General features: G+C 35.3%; 18 non-coding genes across 18 annotated transcripts; all 18 read right to left on the reverse strand.

Annotated features, from left to right (window-relative positions):
- Window positions 1–503: 503 nt before the first annotated feature.
- TRNAS-UGA (transfer RNA serine (anticodon UGA)) lies at window positions 504–585 on the reverse strand. Its single transcript has one exon. It is a non-coding gene; the product is annotated as a tRNA-Ser (tRNA).
- A 779-nt stretch (window positions 586–1,364) lies between these two features.
- On the reverse strand, window positions 1,365–1,446 carry TRNAS-CGA (transfer RNA serine (anticodon CGA)). The gene has a single exon. It is a non-coding gene; the product is annotated as a tRNA-Ser (tRNA).
- Window positions 1,447–2,225: 779 nt separating this feature from the next.
- TRNAS-UGA (transfer RNA serine (anticodon UGA)) lies at window positions 2,226–2,307 on the reverse strand. Its single transcript has one exon. It is a non-coding gene; the product is annotated as a tRNA-Ser (tRNA).
- A 778-nt stretch (window positions 2,308–3,085) lies between these two features.
- TRNAS-UGA (transfer RNA serine (anticodon UGA)) lies at window positions 3,086–3,167 on the reverse strand. Its single transcript has one exon. It is a non-coding gene; the product is annotated as a tRNA-Ser (tRNA).
- A 779-nt stretch (window positions 3,168–3,946) lies between these two features.
- On the reverse strand, window positions 3,947–4,028 carry TRNAS-CGA (transfer RNA serine (anticodon CGA)). Its single transcript has one exon. It is a non-coding gene; the product is annotated as a tRNA-Ser (tRNA).
- Window positions 4,029–4,807: 779 nt separating this feature from the next.
- On the reverse strand, window positions 4,808–4,889 carry TRNAS-UGA (transfer RNA serine (anticodon UGA)). The gene has a single exon. It is a non-coding gene; the product is annotated as a tRNA-Ser (tRNA).
- Window positions 4,890–5,667: 778 nt separating this feature from the next.
- Window positions 5,668–5,749, reverse strand: TRNAS-UGA (transfer RNA serine (anticodon UGA)). The gene has a single exon. It is a non-coding gene; the product is annotated as a tRNA-Ser (tRNA).
- Window positions 5,750–6,528: 779 nt separating this feature from the next.
- Window positions 6,529–6,610, reverse strand: TRNAS-UGA (transfer RNA serine (anticodon UGA)). Its single transcript has one exon. It is a non-coding gene; the product is annotated as a tRNA-Ser (tRNA).
- A 779-nt stretch (window positions 6,611–7,389) lies between these two features.
- TRNAS-UGA (transfer RNA serine (anticodon UGA)) lies at window positions 7,390–7,471 on the reverse strand. Its single transcript has one exon. It is a non-coding gene; the product is annotated as a tRNA-Ser (tRNA).
- A 778-nt stretch (window positions 7,472–8,249) lies between these two features.
- Window positions 8,250–8,331, reverse strand: TRNAS-UGA (transfer RNA serine (anticodon UGA)). The gene has a single exon. It is a non-coding gene; the product is annotated as a tRNA-Ser (tRNA).
- A 779-nt stretch (window positions 8,332–9,110) lies between these two features.
- TRNAS-UGA (transfer RNA serine (anticodon UGA)) lies at window positions 9,111–9,192 on the reverse strand. Its single transcript has one exon. It is a non-coding gene; the product is annotated as a tRNA-Ser (tRNA).
- Window positions 9,193–9,970: 778 nt separating this feature from the next.
- TRNAS-UGA (transfer RNA serine (anticodon UGA)) lies at window positions 9,971–10,052 on the reverse strand. Its single transcript has one exon. It is a non-coding gene; the product is annotated as a tRNA-Ser (tRNA).
- Window positions 10,053–10,831: 779 nt separating this feature from the next.
- Window positions 10,832–10,913, reverse strand: TRNAS-CGA (transfer RNA serine (anticodon CGA)). The gene has a single exon. It is a non-coding gene; the product is annotated as a tRNA-Ser (tRNA).
- A 779-nt stretch (window positions 10,914–11,692) lies between these two features.
- Window positions 11,693–11,774, reverse strand: TRNAS-CGA (transfer RNA serine (anticodon CGA)). The gene has a single exon. It is a non-coding gene; the product is annotated as a tRNA-Ser (tRNA).
- Window positions 11,775–12,553: 779 nt separating this feature from the next.
- TRNAS-UGA (transfer RNA serine (anticodon UGA)) lies at window positions 12,554–12,635 on the reverse strand. Its single transcript has one exon. It is a non-coding gene; the product is annotated as a tRNA-Ser (tRNA).
- A 768-nt stretch (window positions 12,636–13,403) lies between these two features.
- On the reverse strand, window positions 13,404–13,485 carry TRNAS-CGA (transfer RNA serine (anticodon CGA)). Its single transcript has one exon. It is a non-coding gene; the product is annotated as a tRNA-Ser (tRNA).
- Window positions 13,486–14,264: 779 nt separating this feature from the next.
- Window positions 14,265–14,346, reverse strand: TRNAS-UGA (transfer RNA serine (anticodon UGA)). The gene has a single exon. It is a non-coding gene; the product is annotated as a tRNA-Ser (tRNA).
- Window positions 14,347–15,144: 798 nt separating this feature from the next.
- TRNAS-UGA (transfer RNA serine (anticodon UGA)) lies at window positions 15,145–15,226 on the reverse strand. Its single transcript has one exon. It is a non-coding gene; the product is annotated as a tRNA-Ser (tRNA).
- Between the last annotated feature and the right edge of the window lie 552 nt (window positions 15,227–15,778).

Consider the following 15,778-nt stretch of genomic DNA (forward strand, 5'->3'; position numbering starts at 1 on the left):
TCTTCTTGATTTTTTTCCTAATCCCACCTTTTTCTATATTTTGTTTTCATTAAACTTTTACAAGCAAAATCCAATTTTTTAAAGGTAAAACACTGCACTGTGAACATGATTTCATACAGAATGTGAACTTTAAGTCCATCGTCTTAACTATGAGATCATAAAAAATGTATGCCATCACTGTTGGTCCTCCGATGTGTTTTAGTAACGAGTTTATTTACATTATTTGACATTTGATTGCTGAAAAAATTTGGTGTAGAGCATTTTTAGCAACCAATACAGTTCTGATCAGAGTTTCCAGAGATCAGTGAATGATACCATTAATGTCCTGGGAAACATCTAGTAATGTTTCTTTTAGTTTTCAAACTGCTTAGTTTCAATTTTGAGACTCAAATTTTGGAATAAGAATACTTAATTATTTCAAATCATTTGGCCCATTTTACCAATATAAATATTGCTTTATTATTTTTAACAAATTCTAATGTTTTTGTCATGTTAAAACACTATGCTGTGAACAGGATTTGAACCTGTGCGGGGAAACCCCATTGGATTTCAAGTCCAACGCCTTAACTACTCGGCCATCACAGCCAACTCAAAGATTAGCTATTCATGTTTTTGCAAAGTGCATGCAGAGTGAGAGCCATGGAGAAATTTTGGGACTTAGTTCACCTGAATCTCTATTGACGAACTCTGTCATGGGCAAAATATCTTGTCTGACTCACTGAAAGAGAAAGGTGTGAACTCAGATTAACAAGTAGAAGGAGATAATTGGTTTGTATATTGAGTACTACAGGGATGTTGTTCACCAGATGTTTCTCATGGTCCCAATTGTGGTTGGAAACTGCACACTGCCAGGGAATTAATCTTCTTGATTTTTTTCTTAATCCCACCTTTTTCTATATTTTGTTTTCATTAAACTTTCAAAAGCAAAATCCAATTTTTTAAAGGTAAAACACTGCACTGCGAACATGATTTCATACAGAATGTGTACTTTAAGTCCATCGTCTTAACTATGAGATCATAAAAAATGTATGCCATCACTGTTGGTTCTCCGATGTGTTTTAGTAACAAGTTTACTTACGTTATTTGACATTTGATTGCTGAAAAAGTTTGGTGTAGAGCATTTTTAGCAACCAATACAGTTCTGATCAGAGTTTCCAGAGATCAGTGAATGATACCATTAATGTCCTGAGCAACATCTAGTAATGTTTCTTTTAGTTTTCATACTGCTTAGTTTCAATTTTGAGACTCAAATTTTGGAATATGAATACTTGTCCCATTTCATATCATTTGGCCCATTTTACCAATATAAATATAGCTTTAATGTTTTTGACAAATTCTAATGTTTTTGTCATGTTAAAACACTACGCTGTGAACAGGATTTGAACCTGTGCGGGGAAACCCTATTGGATTTCGAGTCCAACGCCTTAACCACTCGGCCATCACAGCCAACTCAAAGATTAGCTATTCATGTTTTTGCAAAGTGCATGCAGAGGGAGAGCCTTGGAGAAATTTTGGGACTTAGTTCACCTGAATCTCTATTGATGAACTCTGTCATGGGCAAAATATCTTGGCTGACTCACTGAAAGAGAAAGGTGTGAACTCAGATTAACAAGTAGAAGGAGATAATTGGTTTGTATATTGAGGACTACTGGGATGTTGTTCACCAGATGTTTCTCATGGTCCCATTTGTGGTTGGAAACTGCACACTGCCAGGGAATTAATCTTCTTGATTTTTTTCTTAATTACACCTTTTTCTATATTTTGTTTTCATTAAACTTTCAAAAGCAAAATCCAATTTTTTAACGGTAAAACACTGCACTGCGAACATGATTTCATACAGAATGTGTACTTTAAGTCCATCGTCTTAACTATGAGATCATAAAAAACGTATGCCATCACTGTTGGTTCTCCGATGTGTTTTAGTAACGAGTTTACTTACGTTATTTGACATTTGATTGCTGAAAAAATTTGGTGTAGAGCATTTTTAGCAACCAATACAGTTCTGATCAGAGTTTCCAGAGATCAGTGAATGATACCATTAATGTCCTGGGAAACATATAGTAATGTTTCTTTTAGTTTTCATACTGCTTAGTTTCAATTTTGAGACTCAAATTTTGGAATATGAATACTTGTCCCATTTCATATCATTTGGCCCATTTTACCAATATAAATATAGGTTTCCTGTTATTGACAAATTCTAATGTTTTTGTCATGTTAAAACACTACGCTGTGAACAGGATTTGAACATGTGCAGGTAAACCCCATTGGATTTCAAGTCCAACATCTTAACCACTCGGCCATCACAGCCAACTCAAAGATTAGCTATTCATGTTTTTGCAAAGTGCATGCAGAGGGAGAACCTTGGAGAAATTTTGGGACTTAGTTCACCTGAATCTCTATTGACGAACTCTGTCATGGGCAAAATATCTTGGCTGACTCACTGAAAGAGAAAGGTGTGAACTCAGATTAACAAGTAGAAGGAGATAATTGGTTTGTATATTGAGGACTACAGGGATGTTGTTCACCAGATGTTTCTCATGGTCCCAATTGTGGTTGGAAACTGCACGCTGCCAGGGAATTAATCTTCTTGATTTTTTTCCTAATCCCACCTTTTTCTATATTTTGTTTTCATTAAACTTTTACAAGCAAAATCCAATTTTTTAAAGGTAAAACACTGCACTGTGAACATGATTTCATTCAGAATGTGAACTTTAAGTCCATCGTCTTAACTATGAGATCATAAAAAATGTATGCCATCACTGTTGGTCCTCCGATGTGTTTTAGTAACGAGTTTATTTACGTTATTTGACATTTGATTGCTGAAAAAATTTGGTGTAGAGCATTTTTAGCAACCAATACAGTTCTGATCAGAGTTTCCAGAGATCAGTGAATGATACCATTAATGTCCTGGGAAACATCTAGTAATGTTTCTTTTAGTTTTCAAACTGCTTAGTTTCAATTTTGAGACTCAAATTTTGGAATAAGAATACTTAATTATTTCATATCATTTGGCCCATTTTACCAATATAAATATTGCTTTATTATTTTTAACAAATTCTAATGTTTTTGTCATGTTAAAACACTATGCTGTGAACAGGATTTGAACCTGTGCAGGGAAACCCCACTGGATTTCAAGTCCAACGCCTTAACTACTCGGCCATCACAGCCAACTCAAAGATTAGCTATTCATGTTTTTGCAAAGTGCATGCAGAGTGAGAGCCATGGAGAAATTTTGGGACTTAGTTCACCTGAATCTCTATTGACGAACTCTGTCATGGGCAAAATATCTTGTCTGACTCACTGAAAGAGAAAGGTGTGAACTCAGATTAACAAGTAGAAGGAGATAATTGGTTTGTATATTGAGTACTACAGGGATGTTGTTCACCAGATGTTTCTCATGGTCCCAATTGTGGTTGGAAACTGCACACTGCCAGGGAATTAATCTTCTTGATTTTTTTCTTAATCCCACCTTTTTCTATATTTTGTTTTCATTAAACTTTCAAAAGCAAAATCCAATTTTTTAAAGGTAAAACACTGCACTGCGAACATGATTTTATACAGAATGTGTACTTTAAGTCCATCGTCTTAACTATGAGATCATAAAAAACGTGTGCCATCACTGTTGGTTCTCCGATGTGTTTTAGTAACGAGTTTACTTACGTTATTTGACATTTGATTGCTGAAAAAATTTGGTGTAGAGCATTTTTAGCAACCAATACAGTTCTGATCAGAGTTTCCAGAGATCAGTGAATGATACCATTAATGTCCTGAGAAACATCTAGTAATGTTTCTTTTAGTTTTCATACTGCTTAGTTTCAATTTTGAGACTCAAATTTTGGAATATGAATACTTGTCCCATTTCATATCATTTGGCCCATTTTACCAATATAAATATAGCTTTAATGTTTTTGACAAATTCTAATGTTTTTGTCATGTTAAAACACTACGCTGTGAACAGGATTTGAACCTGTGCGGGGAAACCCCATTGGATTTCGAGTCCAACGCCTTAACCACTCGGCCATCACAACCAACTCAAAAATCAGCTATTCATGTTTTTGCAAAGTGCATGCAGAGGGAGAGCCTTGGAGAAGTTTTGGGACTTAGTTCACCTGAATCTCTATTGATGAACTCTGTCATGGGCAAAATATCTTGGCTGACTCACTGAAAGAGAAAGGTGTGAACTCAGATTAACAATTAGAAGGAGATAATTGGTTTGTATATTGAGGACTACTGGGATGTTGTTCACCAGATGTTTCTCATGGTCCCATTTGTGGTTGGAAACTGCACACTGCCAGGGAATTAATCTTCTTGATTTTTTTCTTAATTACACCTTTTTCTATATTTTGTTTTCATTAAACTTTCAAAAGCAAAATCCAATTTTTTAACGGTAAAACACTGCACTGCGAACATGATTTCATACAGAATGTGTACTTTAAGTCCATCGTCTTAACTATGAGATCATAAAAAACGTATGCCATCACTGTTGGTTCTCCGATGTGTTTTAGTAACGAGTTTACTTACGTTATTTGACATTTGATTGCTGAAAAAATTTGGTGTAGAGCATTTTTAGCAACCAATACAGTTCTGATCAGAGTTTCCAGAGATCAGTGAATGATACCATTAATGTCCTGGGAAACATATAGTAATGTTTCTTTTAGTTTTCATACTGCTTAGTTTCAATTTTGAGACTCAAATTTTGGAATATGAATACTTGTCCCATTTCATATCATTTGGCCCATTTTACCAATATAAATATAGGTTTCCTGTTATTGACAAATTCTAATGTTTTTGTCATGTTAAAACACTACGCTGTGAACAGGATTTGAACATGTGCAGGTAAACCCCATTGGATTTCAAGTCCAACATCTTAACCACTCGGCCATCACAGCCAACTCAAAGATTAGCTATTCATGTTTTTGCAAAGTGCATGCAGAGGGAGAACCTTGGAGAAATTTTGGGACTTAGTTCACCTGAATCTCTATTGACGAACTCTGTCATGGGCAAAATATCTTGGCTGACTCACTGAAAGAGAAAGGTGTGAACTCAGATTAACAAGTAGAAGGAGATAATTGGTTTGTATATTGAGGACTACAGGGATGTTGTTCACCAGATGTTTCTCATGGTCCCAATTGTGGTTGGAAACTGCACGCTGCCAGGGAATTAATCTTCTTGATTTTTTTCCTAATCCCACCTTTTTCTATATTTTGTTTTCATTAAACTTTTACAAGCAAAATCCAATTTTTTAAAGGTAAAACACTGCACTGTGAACATGATTTCATTCAGAATGTGAACTTTAAGTCCATCGTCTTAACTATGAGATCATAAAAAATGTATGCCATCACTGTTGGTCCTCCGATGTGTTTTAGTAACGAGTTTATTTACGTTATTTGACATTTGATTGCTGAAAAAATTTGGTGTAGAGCATTTTTAGCAACCAATACAGTTCTGATCAGAGTTTCCAGAGATCAGTGAATGATACCATTAATGTCCTGGGAAACATCTAGTAATGTTTCTTTTAGTTTTCAAACTGCTTAGTTTCAATTTTGAGACTCAAATTTTGGAATAAGAATACTTAATTATTTCATATCATTTGGCCCATTTTACCAATATAAATATTGCTTTATTATTTTTAACAAATTCTAATGTTTTTGTCATGTTAAAACACTATGCTGTGAACAGGATTTGAACCTGTGCAGGGAAACCCCACTGGATTTCAAGTCCAACGCCTTAACTACTCGGCCATCACAGCCAACTCAAAGATTAGCTATTCATGTTTTTGCAAAGTGCATGCAGAGTGAGAGCCATGGAGAAATTTTGGGACTTAGTTCACCTGAATCTCTATTGACGAACTCTGTCATGGGCAAAATATCTTGTCTGACTCACTGAAAGAGAAAGGTGTGAACTCAGATTAACAAGTAGAAGGAGATAATTGGTTTGTATATTGAGTACTACAGGGATGTTGTTCACCAGATGTTTCTCATGGTCCCAATTGTGGTTGGAAACTGCACACTGCCAGGGAATTAATCTTCTTGATTTTTTTCTTAATCCCACCTTTTTCTATATTTTGTTTTCATTAAACTTTCAAAAGCAAAATCCAATTTTTTAAAGGTAAAACACTGCACTGCGAACATGATTTTATACAGAATGTGTACTTTAAGTCCATCGTCTTAACTATGAGATCATAAAAAACGTGTGCCATCACTGTTGGTTCTCCGATGTGTTTTAGTAACGAGTTTACTTACGTTATTTGACATTTGATTGCTGAAAAAATTTGGTGTAGAGCATTTTTAGCAACCAATACAGTTCTGATCAGAGTTTCCAGAGATCAGTGAATGATACCATTAATGTCCTGAGAAACATCTAGTAATGTTTCTTTTAGTTTTCATACTGCTTAGTTTCAATTTTGAGACTCAAATTTTGGAATATGAATACTTGTCCCATTTCATATCATTTGGCCCATTTTACCAATATAAATATAGCTTTAATGTTTTTGACAAATTCTAATGTTTTTGTCATGTTAAAACACTACGCTGTGAACAGGATTTGAACCTGTGCGGGGAAACCCCATTGGATTTCAAGTCCAACGCCTTAACCGCTCGGCCATCACAGCCAACTCAAAGATTAGCTATTCATGTTTTTCCAAAGTGCATGCAGAGGGAGAGCCCTGGAGAAATTTTGGGACTTAGTTCACCTGAATCTCTATTGACAAACTCTGTCATGGGCAAAATATCTTGGCTGACTCACTGAAAGAGAAAGGTGTGAACTCAGATTAACAAGTAGAAGGAGATAATTGGTTTGTACATTGAGGACTACAGGGATGTTGTTCACCAGATGTTTCTCATGGTCCCAATTGTGGTTGGAAACTGCACACTGCCAGGGAATTAATCTTCTTGATTTTTTTCTTAATCCCACCTTTTTCTATATTTTGTTTTCATTAAACTTTCACAAGCAAAATCCAATTTTTTAAAGGTAAAACACTGCACTGTGAACATGATTTCATACAGAATGTGAACTTTAAGTCCATCATCTTAACTATGCGATCATAAAAAATGTATGCCATCACTCTTGGTTCTCCGATGTGTTTTAGTAACGAGTTTATTTACATTATTTGACATTTGATTGCTGAAAAAATTTGGTGTAGAGCATTTTTAGCAACCAATACAGTTCTGATCAGAGTTTCCAGAGATCAGTGAATGATACCATTAATGTCCTGGGAAACATATAGTAATGTTTCTTTTAGTTTTCATACTGCTTAGTTTCAATTTTGAGACTCAAATTTTGGAATATGAATACTTGTCCCATTTCATATCATTAGGCCCATTTTACCAATATAAATATAGGTTTCCTGTTATTGACAAATTCTAATGTTTTTGTCATGTTAAAACACTACGCTGTGAACAGGATTTGAACATGTGCAGGTAAACCCCATTGGATTTCAAGTCCAACATCTTAACCACTCGGCCATCACAGCCAACTCAAAGATTAGCTATTCATGTTTTTGCAAAGTGCATGCAGAGGGAGAACCTTGGAGAAATTTTGGGACTTAGTTCACCTGAATCTCTATTGACGAACTCTGTCATGGGCAAAATATCTTGGCTGACTCACTGAAAGAGAAAGGTGTGAACTCAGATTAACAAGTAGAAGGAGATAATTGGTTTGTATATTGAGGACTACAGGGATGTTGTTCACCAGATGTTTCTCATGGTCCCAATTGTGGTTGGAAACTGCACGCTGCCAGGGAATTAATCTTCTTGATTTTTTTCCTAATCCCACCTTTTTCTATATTTTGTTTTCATTAAACTTTTACAAGCAAAATCCAATTTTTTAAAGGTAAAACACTGCACTGTGAACATGATTTCATACAGAATGTGAACTTTAAGTCCATCGTCTTAACTATGAGATCATAAAAAATGTATGCCATCACTGTTGGTCCTCCGATGTGTTTTAGTAACGAGTTTATTTACGTTATTTGACATTTGATTGCTGAAAAAATTTGGTGTAGAGCATTTTTAGCAACCAATACAGTTCTGATCAGAGTTTCCAGAGATCAGTGAATGATACCATTAATGTCCTGGGAAACATCTAGTAATGTTTCTTTTAGTTTTCAAACTGCTTAGTTTCAATTTTGAGACTCAAATTTTGGAATAAGAATACTTAATTATTTCATATCATTTGGCCCATTTTACCAATATAAATATTGCTTTATTATTTTTAACAAATTCTAATGTTTTTGTCATGTTAAAACACTATGCTGTGAACAGGATTTGAACCTGTGCGGGGAAACCCCATTGGATTTCAAGTCCAACACCTTAACTACTCGGCCATCACAGCCAACTCAAAGATTAGCTATTCATGTTTTTGCAAAGTGCATGCAGAGTGAGAGCCATGGAGAAATTTTGGGACTTAGTTCACCTGAATCTCTATTGACGAACTCTGTCATGGGCAAAATATCTTGTCTGACTCACTGAAAGAGAAAGGTGTGAACTCAGATTAACAAGTAGAAGGAGATAATTGGTTTGTATATTGAGTACTACAGGGATGTTGTTCACCAGATGTTTCTCATGGTCCCAATTGTGGTTGGAAACTGCACACTGCCAGGGAATTAATCTTCTTGATTTTTTTCTTAATCCCACCTTTTTCTATATTTTGTTTTCATTAAACTTTCAAAAGCAAAATCCAATTTTTTAAAGGTAAAACACTGCACTGCGAACATGATTTCATACAGAATGTGTACTTTAAGTCCATCGTCTTAACTATGAGATCATAAAAAACGTGTGCCATCACTGTTGGTTCTCCGATGTGTTTTAGTAACGAGTTTACTTACGTTATTTGACATTTGATTGCTGAAAAAATTTGGTGTAGAGCATTTTTAGCAACCAATACAGTTCTGATCAGAGTTTCCAGAGATCAGTGAATGATACCATTAATGTCCTGGGAAACATATAGTAATGTTTCTTTTAGTTTTCATACTGCTTAGTTTCAATTTTGAGACTCAAATTTTGGAATATGAATACTTGTCCCATTTCATATCATTAGGCCCATTTTACCAATATAAATATAGGTTTCCTGTTATTGACAAATTCTAATGTTTTTGTCATGTTAAAACACTACGCTGTGAACAGGATTTGAACATGTGCAGGTAAACCCCATTGGATTTCAAGTCCAACATCTTAACCACTCGGCCATCACAGCCAACTCAAAGATTAGCTATTCATGTTTTTGCAAAGTGCATGCAGAGGGAGAACCTTGGAGAAATTTTGGGACTTAGTTCACCTGAATCTCTATTGACGAACTCTGTCATGGGCAAAATATCTTGGCTGACTCACTGAAAGAGAAAGGTGTGAACTCAGATTAACAAGTAGAAGGAGATAATTGGTTTGTATATTGAGGACTACAGGGATGTTGTTCACCAGATGTTTCTCATGGTCCCAATTGTGGTTGGAAACTGCACGCTGCCAGGGAATTAATCTTCTTGATTTTTTTCCTAATCCCACCTTTTTCTATATTTTGTTTTCATTAAACTTTTACAAGCAAAATCCAATTTTTTAAAGGTAAAACACTGCACTGTGAACATGATTTCATACAGAATGTGAACTTTAAGTCCATCGTCTTAACTATGAGATCATAAAAAATGTATGCCATCACTGTTGGTCCTCCGATGTGTTTTAGTAACGAGTTTATTTACGTTATTTGACATTTGATTGCTGAAAAAATTTGGTGTAGAGCATTTTTAGCAACCAATACAGTTCTGATCAGAGTTTCCAGAGATCAGTGAATGATACCATTAATGTCCTGGGAAACATCTAGTAATGTTTCTTTTAGTTTTCAAACTGCTTAGTTTCAATTTTGAGACTCAAATTTTGGAATAAGAATACTTAATTATTTCATATCATTTGGCCCATTTTACCAATATAAATATTGCTTTATTATTTTTAACAAATTCTAATGTTTTTGTCATGTTAAAACACTATGCTGTGAACAGGATTTGAACCTGTGCAGGGAAACCCCATTGGATTTCAAGTCCAACGCCTTAACTACTCGGCCATCTCAGCCAACTCAAAGATTAGCTATTCATGTTTTTGCAAAGTGCATGCAGAGTGAGAGCCATGGAGAAATTTTGGGACTTAGTTCACCTGAATCTCTATTGACGAACTCTGTCATGGGCAAAATATCTTGTCTGACTCACTGAAAGAGAAAGGTGTGAACTCAGATTAACAAGTAGAAGGAGATAATTGGTTTGTATATTGAGTACTACAGGGATGTTGTTCACCAGATGTTTCTCATGGTCCCAATTGTGGTTGGAAACTGCACACTGCCAGGGAATTAATCTTCTTGATTTTTTTCTTAATCCCACCTTTTTCTATATTTTGTTTTCATTAAACTTTCAAAAGCAAAATGCAATTTTTTAAAGGTAAAACACTGCACTGCGAACATGATTTCATACAGAATGTGTACTTTAAGTCCATCGTCTTAACTATGAGATCATAAAAAACGTATGCCATCACTGTTGGTTCTCCGATGTGTTTTAGTAACGAGTTTACTTACGTTATTTGACATTTGATTGCTGAAAAAATTTGGTGTAGAGCATTTTTAGCAACCAATACAGTTCTGATCAGAGTTTCCAGAGATCAGTGAATGATACCATTAATGTCCTGAGAAACATCTAGTAATGTTTCTTTTAGTTTTCATACTGCTTAGTTTCAATTTTGAGACTCAAATTTTGGAATATGAATACTTGTCCCATTTCATATCATTTGGCCCATTTTACCAATATAAATATAGCTTTAATGTTTTTGACAAATTCTAATGTTTTTGTCATGTTAAAACACTACGCTGTGAACAGGATTTGAACCTGTGCGGGGAAACCCCATTGGATTTCGAGTCCAACGCCTTAACCACTCGGCCATCACAGCCAACTCAAAGATTAGCTATTCATGTTTTTGCAAAGTGCATGCAGAGGGAGAGCCTTGGAGAAATTTTGGGACTTAGTTCACCTGAATCTCTATTGATGAACTCTGTCATGGGCAAAATATCTTGGCTGACTCACTGAAAGAGAAAGGTGTGAACTCAGATTAACAAGTAGAAGGAGATAATTGGTTTGTATATTGAGGACTACTGGGATGTTGTTCACCAGATGTTTCTCATGGTCCCATTTGTGGTTGGAAACTGCACACTGCCAGGGAATTAATCTTCTTGATTTTTTTCTTAATTACACCTTTTTCTATATTTTGTTTTCATTAAACTTTCAAAAGCAAAATCCAATTTTTTAAAGGTAAAACACTGCACTGCGAACATGATTTCATACAGAATGTGTACTTTAAGTCCATCGTCTTAACTATGAGATCATAAAAAACGTATGCCATCACTGTTGGTTCTCCGATGTGTTTTAGTAACGAGTTTACTTACGTTATTTGACATTTGATTGCTGAAAAAATTTGGTGTAGAGCATTTTTAGCAACCAATACAGTTCTGATCAGAGTTTCCAGAGATCAGTGAATGATACCATTAATGTCCTGAGAAACATCTAGTAATGTTTCTTTTAGTTTTCATACTGCTTAGTTTCAATTTTGAGACTCAAATTTTGGAATATGAATACTTGTCCCATTTCATATCATTTGGCCCATTTTACCAATATAAATATAGCTTTAATGTTTTTGACAAATTCTAATGTTTTTGTCATGTTAAAACACTACGCTGTGAACAGGATTTGAACCTGTGCGGGGAAACCCCATTGGATTTCGAGTCCAACGCCTTAACCACTCGGCCATCACAACCAACTCAAAAATCAGCTATTCATGTTTTTGCAAAGTGCATGCAGAGGGAGAGCCTTGGAGAAGTTTTGGGACTTAGTTCACCTGAATCTCTATTGATGAACTCTGTCATGGGCAAAATATCTTGGCTGACTCACTGAAAGAGAAAGGTGTGAACTCAGATTAACAATTAGAAGGAGATAATTGGTTTGTATATTGAGGACTATTGGGATGTTGTTCACCAGATGTTTCTCATGGTCCCATTTGTGGTTGGAAACTGCACACTGCCAGGGAATTAATCTTCTTGATTTTTTTCTTAATCCCACCTTTTTCTATATTTTGTTTTCATTAAACTTTCACAAGCAAAATCCAATTTTTTAAAGGTAAAACACTGCACTGTGAACATGATTTCATAGAGAATGTGAACTTTAAGTCCATCGTCTTAACTATGCGATCATAAAAAATGTATGCCATCACTGATGGTTCTCCAATGTGTTTTAGTAACGAGTTTATTTACGTTATTTGACATTTGATTGCTGAAAAAATTTGGTGTAGAGCATTTTTGGCAACCAATACAGTTCTGATCAGAGTTTCCAGAGATCAGTGAATGATACAATTAATGTCCTGGGAAACATCTAGTAATGTTTCTTTTAGTTTTCAAACTGCTTATTTTCAATTTTGAGACTCAAATTTTGGAATATGAATACTTGTCCCATTTCATATCATTTGGCCCATTTTACCAATATAAATATAGCTTTACTGTTTTTGACAAATTCTAATGTTTTTGTCATGTTAAAACACTACGCTGTGAACAGGATTTGAACCTGTGCGGGGAAACCCCATTGGATTTCAAGTCCAACGCCTTAACCACTCGGCCATCACCGCCAACGCAAAGATTAGCTTTTCATGTTTTTGCAAAGTGCATGCAGAGGGAGAGCCCTGGAGAAATTTTGGGACTTAGTTCACCTGAAAAACTCTGTCATGGGCAAAATATCTTGGCTGACTCACTGAAAGAGAAAGGTGTGAACTCAGATTAACAAGTAGAAGGAGATAATTGGTTTGTACATTGAGGACTACAGGGATGTTGTTCACCAGATGTTTCTCATGGTCCCAATTGTGGTTGGAAACTGCACACTGCCAGGGAATTAATCTTCTTGATTTTTTTCTTAATCCCACCTTTTTCTATATTTTGTTTTCATTAAACTTTCACAAGCAAAATCCAATTTTTTAAAGGTAAAACACTGCACTGTGAACATGATTTCATACAGAATGTGAACTTTAAGTCCATCGTCTTAACTATGCGATCATAAAAAATGTATGCCATCACTGTTGGTTCTCCGATGTGTTTTAGTAACGAGTTTATTTACGTTATTTGACATTTGATTGCTGAAAAAATTTGGTGTAGAGCATTTTTAGCAACCAATACAGTTCTGATAAAAGTTTCCAGAGATCAGTGAATGATACCATTAATGTCCTGGGAAACATCTAGTAATGTTTCTTTTATTTTTCATACTGCTTATTTTCAATTTTGAGACTCAAATTTTGGAATATGAATACTTGTCCCATTTCATATCATTTGGCCCATTTTATCAACATAAATATAGCTTTACTGTTTTTGACAAATTCTAATGTTTTTGTCATGTTAAAACACTACGCTGTGAACAGGATTTGAACCTGTGCGGGGAAACCCCATTGGATTTCGAGTCCAACGCCTTAACCACTCGGCCATCACAGCCAACTCAAAGATTAGCTATTCATGTTTTTGCAAAGTGCATGCAGAGGGAGAGCCTTGGAGAAATTTTGAGACTTAGTTCACCTGAATCTCTATTGATGAACTCTGTCATGGGCAAAATATCTTGGCTGACTCACTGAAAGAGAAAGGTGTGAACTCAGATTAACAAGTAGAAGGAGATAATTGGTTTGTATATTGAGGACTACTGGGATGTTGTTCACCAGATGTTTCTCATGGTCCCATTTGTGGTTGGAAACTGCACACTGCCAGGGAATTAATCTTCTTGATTTTTTTCTTAATCCCACCTTTTTCTATATTTTGTTTTCATTAAACTTTCACAAGCAAAATCCAATTTTTTAAAGGTAAAACACTGCACTGTGAACATGATTTCATACAGAATGTGAACTTTAAGTCCATCGTCTTAACTATGCGATTATAAAAAATGTATGCCATCACTGTTGGTTCTCCGATGTGTTTTAGTAACGAGTTTATTTACGTTATTTGACATTTGATTGCTGAAAAAATTTGGTGTAGAGCATTTTTCGCAACCAATACAGTTCTGATCAAAGTTTCCAGAGATCAGTGAATGATACCATAAATGTCCTGAGAAACATCTAGTAATGTTTCTTTTATTTTTCATACTGCTTAGTTTCAATTTTGAGACTCAAATTTTGGAATATGAATACTTGTCCCATTTCATATCATTTGGCCCATTTTAACAACATAAATATAGCTTTACTGTTTTTGACAAATTCTAATGTTTTTGTCATGTTAAAACACTACGCTGTGAACAGGATTTGAACCTGTGCGGGGAAACCCCATTGGATTTCAAGTCCAACGCCTTAACCACTCGGCCATCACAGCCAACTCAAAGATTAGCTATTCATGTTTTTGCAAACTGCATGCAGAGGGAGAGCCCTGGAGAAATTTTGGGACTTAGTTCACCTGAATCTCTATTGACAAACTCTGTCATGGGCAAAATATCTTGGCTGACTCACTGAAAGAGAAAGGTGTGAACTCAGATTAACAAGTAGAAGGAGATAATTGGTTTGTACATTGAGGACTACAGGGATGTTGTTCACCAGATGTTTCTCATGGTCCCAATTGTGGTTGGAAACTACACACTGCCAGGGAATTAATCTTCTTGATTTTTTTCTTAATCCCACCTTTTTCTATATTTTGTTTTCATTAAACTTTCACAAGCAAAATCCAATTTTTTAAAGGTAAAACACTGCACTGTGAACATGATTTCATACAGAATGTGAACTTTAATTCCATCGTCTTAACTATGCGATCATAAAAAACGTATGCGATCATAAAAAACGTATGCCATCACTGATGGTTCTCCGATGTGTTTTAGTAACGAGTTTATTTACGTTATTTGACATTTGATTGCTGAAAAAATTTGGTGTAGAGCATTTTTAGCAACCAATACAGTTCTGATCAGAGTTTCCAGAGATCAGTGAATGATACCATTAATGTCCTGGGAAACATCTAGTAATGTTTCTTTTAGTTTTCAAACTGCTTAGTTTCAATTTTGAGACTCAAATTTTGGAATATGAATACTTGTCCCATTTCATATCATTTGGCCCATTTTACCAACATAAATATAGCTTTACTGTTTTTGACAAATTCTAATGTTTTTGTCATGTTAAAAGACTACGCTGTGAACAGGATTTGAACCTGTGCGGGGAAACCCCATTGGATTTCAAGTCCAACGCCTTAACCACTCGGCCATCACAGCCAACTCAAAGATTAGCCATTCATGTTTTTGCAAAGTGCATGCAGAGGGAGAGCCTTGGAGAAATTTTGGGACTTAGTTCACCTGAATCTCTATTGACGAACTCTGTCATGGGCAAAATATCTTGGCTGACTCACTGACAGAGAAAGGTGTGAACTCAGATTAACAAGTAGAAGGAGATAATTGGTTTGTACATTGAGGACTACAGGGATGTTGTTCACCAGATGTTTCTCATGGTCCCAATTGTGGTTGGAAACTGCACACTGCCAGGGAATTAATCTTCTTGATTTTTTTCTTAATCCCACCTTTTTCTATATTTTGTTTTCATTAAACTTTCACAAGCAAAATCCAATTTTTTAAAGGTAAAACACTGCACTGTGAACATGATTTCATACAGAATGTGAACTTTAATTCCATCGTCTTAACTATGTGATCATAAAAAACGTATGCGATCATAAAAAACGTATGCCATCACTGATGGTTCTCCAATGTGTTTTAGTAACGAGTTTATTTACGTTATTTGACATTTGATTGCTGAAAAAATTTGGTGTAGAG

Source organism: Ranitomeya variabilis, chromosome 5, assembly GCF_051348905.1.
Source record: "Ranitomeya variabilis isolate aRanVar5 chromosome 5, aRanVar5.hap1, whole genome shotgun sequence".
Classification (NCBI taxonomy): domain Eukaryota; kingdom Metazoa; phylum Chordata; class Amphibia; order Anura; family Dendrobatidae; genus Ranitomeya; species Ranitomeya variabilis.